At 33.1% G+C, this 8,143-nt stretch overlaps 1 long non-coding RNA gene across 2 annotated transcripts in view; it reads left to right on the top strand.

Annotated features, from left to right (window-relative positions):
- The window catches only part of LOC113655079, a 90,627-nt gene extending 88,531 nt beyond the window's left edge, over window positions 1-2,096 (top strand). For both annotated transcript variants that reach the window (XR_007139594.1, XR_003443630.2), the window contains exon 4: window positions 1-2,096. This exon is cut by the window's left edge and continues 47 nt beyond it. This is a non-coding gene — a long non-coding RNA (uncharacterized LOC113655079).
- The last annotated feature ends 6,047 nt before the right edge of the window (window positions 2,097-8,143 follow it).

Raw genomic sequence — 8,143 nt, 5'->3', positions numbered from 1 at the left:
TCTCTCTCTCTCTCTCTCTCTCTCTCTCTCTCTCACTCACTCACTCCTCTGTCTTTTTTTGTGTGCTGGACTGAGCATCCCAGGAGGCAGCTTGGCCTCCATCGTCCAGAAAAGAGAGCGAGCGGTCAAAGCCCACCTGTTCAGCATTTACAAAGAAGGAACAAAGAATGACAAGTCTATAGTACGTTAAATCTCCCGAGTCTTATTAAAGGAGCCCCTATTTTCTTTTCATGGCTGTGGAGTAACTCCGGTCCGTTTTTTTTTTTTGTATTTTTTTTTAAAACATCTGGGAATTAAGAGAAGAAGAAGAAATGGATGGTCTGACCGGTTAAAAAATGTTTGCATGACTTAAGCGTGCTATATTCACTAAAATCATTCAGTTCTTTAATCTCTTCAACTGTTCCAACCATCTTCCTTCCCACCGTCTCCCAGCTGTGACTTCAGAAAAGGTTTCCTCTCTCTCTCTCTCTCTCTCTCTCTCTCTCTCTCTCTCTCTCTCTCTCTCTCTCTCTCTCTCTCTCTCTCTCTACTTTACCCCCCTCCATCCCACCCTCTCCGTCAACGAAAGTCTTTTCATAATGAATGGCAAGGTACGATAATAGCCTTGCGGTTTCCATAGAAACCAGACAGTAGCCCTGTGTGTATGGCATAACCCCCCCCCCCCCTCTTTTTTTCTTCCCTCTTTTTTTTTCAAGGGGGCAAATGATAGTGGAATGTGAGGCAAAACACCTCCCTCCCTCCTTCCCTCCCTCCTTCTTACTCCATGCACTCATTGCACTGTATTTGGTTTCCCTTTTTTTCCCCCCTTTAGCCTCTGGTCTGGTACTCAGCCTTATTTCTTTTTCTATTAGTGTTACCTTATTGAATCTTTTGGATTTTCTGAAATTGTCATCGAATAAAATAAAGTATGAACTGAACCGACTAACGGAACTGATACGATCTCTTTACGTTTAAGGTTTTAAAAAAAACGTGTCTGTGTTTTTCTTTCCATGGAATCAATACCAAGTAAAATGTACATGATTAGCTAACACTATACATTAAGGTCCATCATTGGGAGCAAGTGATGAATTCATTTATTAATGAATATGACTCATGAATGCATGGACTAACCCTTAAATGAATCATACACACGATAAATGTTCAAATGACTGTTACTGTACCTCCTAATGAATAGTGTGACTGCAGTATTATTAAAGATCGTTTATGTTGTTGATATATATATACACGAAATCATAATGTCATTTCAGCTCAGCTTCAGCTTTTTTCTATTTGATTTCCATCACCTTAATTAAGCCATATTAATAACTTTTGTTGACATATGCCATGATTCATACTGTGTGCTATAATGAATCAATATCCATAGAAATTCCCTTCAAAAACAAACAAACAAACAAACAAACAAATAAATAAATAAAAAAAGAAATCAATATAGTTGTTAGAATTCTGATCACAGCAATTTAATTTACACTTTACAAAATGTAACTTAAACTCCCAAATGACCTCAACTCACTTGATCAGTTTAAGCTTGCTTAAGCTTGGGCACAAGGTTTATTTTATTCATTATTATCCAAATTCTGTCCTACTGTAAACAAATAACTTTAACTTAAAGATTAGTTTAGTTTCATGCGTTAAAGAGGTTTATATCAATACTAATACTTTATAGGCTATGTCTACTCTACAGTCTACTAAACTAAATGACACTTCATTCTCAGATAGATAGATAGATAGATAGATAGATAGATAGATAGATAGATAGATAGATAGATAGATAGATAGATAGATAGATAGATAGATAGATAGATAGATAGATGGGTGGGTGGGTGGATGGATGGATGGCAGCATAACACTAAAATTAAAGCAAATACAGATGTATGCTAAGACAAGAGATACAGAAGGAGTATATTGTGATTTATGGAGCTTAATGGTTGGTTTTTCCAGCTAAATAACTTTAGATAGCTACTGTAAATGTACCTGGATACATGGTCATGATTGCAGATTAAAAAGAATTTCAACCATGCAATGTATGATGTATATATAATGATATATAATGTATCTGAAATTCCTTTACAAACAATAAAAGTGTTACTCTTTGCTAACATAGTTTGATCAGTACTAATGTGTAGGATATGTGACAACAAAACACGAATGATAAAATAAACATTCATTTCATTACTAAGGCTAACACAATTCCTTCTGCTTGTTGGAATGCATACATTTTACGTATTGGAATTGAAAAAAATCTGATTTAGCATGACGCGAGTTTGACCTGGCGCTTTCGCTCACTCTTGCTGCATGACCTCAAACGATTAAAAAGCTTTTAAAACACCACCGATAGCCAAGGAATCAAAGCTAAATGATATTGAACATGTTTGATCTCTACAACATTCCTGCTCTAAACACTTCATAAAGATATGTTGAGGAGTTTGTTTTCAGTGCTAGCATTTTCATTCAATGCTAATAAATGCTTTCAGAGAAACTCGATGATAAATATTTGCACAAGAATCGCCATTTAAAATTGCTCATGGTTGAGATTTCGGCTCTGTGATCGTGGTTTCTACTAGGACAAATTAAAACCTTAAGTGTAAGACAAATTAAAATTCAAGACAGAATTTAAAATAAAGTTTAATTTGAATCACCAACTATACATTTTTATAGCATTTTTATTTTATAGCATTTTTATTTTATACTATACTATATAGTATATATAGAATATATAGAATCCCCTCTATGAATTGTCATGCTAGTAGAACTGAATAATGATTGAGTTTTAATATTTATGAGTAAGAGGTTTAATATTTATGAGTAAAATTGTACTCATATAAAACATTTCCACTGACTAAAAATCTAAAATTACATACAGTATAGACCACACATCATTTATCAAGTATCATTACATTTTCCAAAGCTCATTTAACAGCAAACAAACAAATATATATTTAAAAAAGGTTAAAAAACAACAACACAGTATTATAATTTTATTTATCTTATTTATCTTAATTTTATAATCTTATTTATTTATTATCATTTTTATTTACTTATGTATTTTTAACCTTAAAATTCTAGTGCGTATTATTTGTAGTTCACATTAAAAGTCAAGTTTTGCTCAATGTTAACCAAGGATTTCAAGGTTGACTGAAATATTAGAAATATTAGAAATATACATCAATAATATCTATAGATAGAATGCAAGAAACATATTTTCTGAATCTGATATCTTTTATTGAGCTGCTTGGATTGAGATGCTTCAGAAATAGAAGGTTAGAAGGAAGATTGTCTATAAATTATAATAAAATGCAGAAATAAGACGTGAAGTAACGTTTAATATAACACTATTGATTTTTGTATCTTTAATCTTCTCCATTCAAAAAACAAACAAACAAACAACAAAAACTACTGATCTATTTATTTGTCTGGGCTTTTTATTTTTATTTTTTAAAAATATGTTAAGGTTTTATTTATTTCTTTATTTTAAATATCTAAAAAGTGATAATGCTAAATTTCACAACATTGCAAAACAAACAACAAATCAAATTTTTCATCAAATTATTTAAACAAACGTTGTCCTGGATGAGTTTTTATGGTGCGTATCAAGATCTAAGGCTGCTTTCTCTTAAATGCACACTTTTGAGCATTTAAAAGATTTTGAGAATCTCAAAACACTGCAGTGAAATGAAACAAAACAAACAAATGACCAAACACCAAATTGTGTTAAATTTACAGAAACTGGCCGTGTTGCACCAGCATGGCTTCTGAATGCTAACAAAGCCTCAGGCAGCATCAATGATCAGTGCAGGCTGCTGTAGTGAACACAGAGCACACCATGGTGCTGTTTCAGCAGTTTCTGCATGGAAGGTTGAAGCTGATTAGATCGATGTGTCCCCTAAATTCGTTTAGCGCCTATAGACGCTCCGGGTTCAGTGCTGTTCTAGCTGGAGCAATATGGCACATGGGGGATGAGGACATACACTGCACTGGTAAGTGGTGCACACAGATTAATCATCAACACATACACACACGTACGCACACACAAGCACACACACATGCACATACGCCATCCTCGTCCAGCTGTCGAAGCCGGCGCTGTCACCATAGCGACGGCAGAGTGCTGCTCAACATCCTGGCCAACAGCTGCTCTCTGTGGAGACTGTATTGATTGAGTCTGTTCAAGCCCCACTCTACCCAAATGTGTCTGTGGTGTGTGTGTGTGTGTGTGTGTGTGTGTGTGTGTGTGTGTGTGTGTGTGTGTGTGTGTGTGTGTGTGTGCACCTGAGACGATCTGGTACACAGCATTGTCTATGAATCTGCCATGTACATATCTGTGCAGGTTCATGTGCCTATATTAACTACTGTAATTCCTCTAAGTGGACCAGCTCATGGTAAAGCCTATAAAATAATAATACCCCAGTTGTGCTCTCATTGTTCCCATGTAGGGCGGGTGGTAGGTCCTTCACGAGACCCTTCATTTCCTTTCAGCACACTGTGTATCATCAAAGCCAGGATTACCGTGGGCCGAAGCCGGAGATCCAAACCTGAGCACCTGACAGATCTAAGCTTATTAGCGCTCATGAAAAGGAACCTGCACAGGAAGTCTAGAGTTGCAAATTAGCCCAGAGATGAAACATACAGTAGATTATTTACTAACACTTTACCTCAGTTTAAGTGAGATAAAATTGTGTGCAATAGAGAGAGAAAGAGAGAGAGCAAGATGAAACTGAAGTATTAGAAAAAGCACGTTCTTGTAGCCTTGTTGTTTTCACGGCCTCACCAGAGGAGAGTATATTTCAGCTGACACACGCTGCCCTCATCGTCCTCGTGCAGTTTTTTCTTGAACAGTTTCATCGCCATCTCGACGGAAAAAAAGTCTATCAGCTCTCAGGTGTTCCTTCTCAGTCCAATCTCTTTCTTTCTTTATTTTTCAAATTAAGCATTACTTTGAGTGGAGAACATTTCTACACACACCTGTGGTCTAGTCTCCTCTTAATCTCCATGCCTATCCATTTCTATGGATTTTGAGATTTCAACTAATCTTTACACAGAAAAATCTGAGAAAAAGTACAGACTGTTCCTGCATTTTTTTTACTACCGTGTTTATTTCTTAAAATTAGCTTTTGTTCCAGGTGATACTTGATATTATTTCAAACTGACACTATTATTTCAAACAAGCCATACATGCGCTACAGCTTTATTTCCATTTCGAAAAATAACGTTTGCCTTGTTATTTTCATTTTATTTCTTTTATTTCTTTTTATAAATGCTGTTTCAATTTCTTTCCCAAATTCATTCTAACAAATTCAGATGTATTTCTTCAGTATCTTTCTTTAGTATCAACAGAAATGATGCCCCGCCAATCTATAACGAATTATAAAGCCAGCACTTTTCTTTAAACATTAATTCCAATTTCAATTCATTTGTCATTTCTCTTCATCTCCACGAGTGCATCTCCCTTCACCAATCTCACAACCATCTTTCCTGCATTTCTTTTCCTAATGACTCCATGTCTTACTGTGCTGTCTGCTTTTTTTTCTTTTCTTTCATACTTACTGTATTATTATTATTATTATTATTATTATTATTATTATTATTATTATTATTATTATTATAGTCTGGTATAAGTAGATCTCTATCCATGGACTATTTTTGTAGGGTTGTGTAGATTGTAAACCTATAGAAACGCCTTTGTAATAATATATCAGATCTTTAAATAGAAACCAGCCTTCTTTGTGAAGAAATAAAGAAATACTAAATATTTGTAAGATTTTATAGAATTTAGTTGTATGAAATGTTTATACAGTTGAGTCTGGAGTTAGCGATGAGTTCAGTGTATCTTTTCTAACCATCTAAAGTGTTTTCAAATGATTTAAAGACATTTGAACAAAATCCAACTACATCACCAATGTTGCCAAGAGTATTGACTTTTCCCGGTCCTGTCTTGTTCATTGACTACTGACTATAAACCAGCTCAGGCTGTTTTTGGGAGTTGGGAGAAATTAGTGTAAACCCACATGGACCCACATTCAAGGAGAACATTCAATTCGATTCAATACAATTCAATTCAATTCAGTTCTATTTTATTTGAATAGCACTTTTAACGTTGGACACTGTCACAAAGAAGCATTGCAGAAATATATACATTAAGGTTATCCATTTCTAATGTAGACATTTATCCCTAATGAGACAATATGAGAAAGAAACCTGGAGAGGAACTAAATTTAAACAGCAAGGGAAGGAAAGCCATACTCATCTGACACCATATTATAATGAATAATCCCCTTCTATAACTGTACTATATAATGAAAAAATGTGCAACCATGAAATTCATTCTAGTTATTAAGAGTAAGAAATGACCATGAGAAAGCAAGACTACCTGCTCCTCCTTCACCACCGTGTCATCTGTGACCACACTCCAGGGAACTAAACGATATTTATCGGCTACAGCTTATTTGTTTCCAGACAAACAGGATGAAGAATCTTCGGTTCATTTGTGTGGCACATCTTTTTTAGACAGTCTTTATTGTACATTAGACATGTGTATTACACCCACCCACTCACCAACACACACACACACACACACACACACACACACACACCAGGTTTATTATGTGACGTTTATTCTATGGGATTTGTAAGTTAGAGGATTTGGGTAAGTGATAATAATAGTGAATATGAGACCTCCACGTCCTTGTATAAATGTATTTTGTATTTCTCCACAGTTTATCCTTATCAAATGGGTGATATGTGATCAATTTTACATTGTACATTTTAGATTAATATTTTTTCATTTATTTTTATATTTATTTTTTCTTCTTCTTCTTCTTCTTCTTCTTCTTCTTCTTCTTCTTCTTCTTCTTCTTCTTCTTCTTCTTCTGTGCCTCTGTAAAGCTGCTTCGAGACAATATGAATGGTTGAAAGTGCTATACAGTTAAATTGATTTTAATTAATATTTTTAGTATAATACAGTACAATATGTGTAATAAATAAATAAATAAATAAATAAATAAATAAACAAACAAACAAATAAATAAATAAATAAATAACACTATTTTAACTTTATTAGACCTTGCTATTTTTTTTTATTAAATTTTTTGCTTTAATATTAATATTTTACATTGTCCATAAACAGCCTGCCTGAAATCATACAAATATCAAATCTATTAATGTACAAAATTTGTAACATGCACGATTAAAACATGGATTGTAGAAAACAACAAAAAGAACATTTTCTTTTGAATTTTTCTCTTCAATAATTTTATTTAGGGCTGTTGAATCATGGAAGAAAAAACAATGCGTTTAAGTGATTCGTGAAATCTGGCACCAAAACAGGTCTTACTTACTTACTTACTTACTTACACTTACCTAATTAATTAATGCATTAATTATTTCAATAATTTATTTATTTTTGTTATTTAGTTGTTTTTTTTATGTAGAAGGTCAGTAAAGACTCATAATGACAATCTAAAGTGCTACATATGTGTTTTCATTCATTGACAACAACAACAACAACAACAATAATAATAAGAATAAGAATAAGAATAAGAATAAGAATAATAGTTATTATTATTATTATCATTATAATAATATAATTCTGAGTGATTTGAAGGTGATTATTTTTCATTATTTTTCAAATATTTCAATAAATCTGTACCAATTTTGATGAATCTAACTAACAACCATCTTTGCACAGAATTCCTATTCTTATATAAAATTTACTTAGATTAACATAATCTACAGAGACTAAAGGAAAACAAGGTCGTATCGTATCTAGCTAAATGAACCATGAACCAGTATGAGTTAAATACGCCACTAAACTATTTTCTTTTATTAAACTATTTCCTCAGGTAGCAAACAGGAAGTTAAATGTATCTTAGTCCAGTAATATTGAAACCTGATGCAAAGTCTTGGATGAAAATGAAGACATATTTCTGAATTATTTTTATAAACAAAACTTTTACAAAATTATCTGAAAAATGTGCTAATTCCACTCCTAAACAAAACAATTACATTTACAAAACTTACATTTAAATTTACGGCATTTGGCAGACGGCAAATTAATATTAATTCAATTTATTTTTATAGCGTTTTTTTAACATTTCACATGGTCTCAAAGCAGTTTTACAGAAGTATATAAACAGAATAAAAATGTTGA

Source organism: Tachysurus fulvidraco, chromosome 26, assembly GCF_022655615.1.
Source record: "Tachysurus fulvidraco isolate hzauxx_2018 chromosome 26, HZAU_PFXX_2.0, whole genome shotgun sequence".
Classification (NCBI taxonomy): Eukaryota; Metazoa; Chordata; class Actinopteri; order Siluriformes; family Bagridae; genus Tachysurus; species Tachysurus fulvidraco.
The sequence above is the reverse complement of the archived record's forward strand: the minus strand, read 5'-3'. Positions and strand labels throughout refer to the sequence as shown.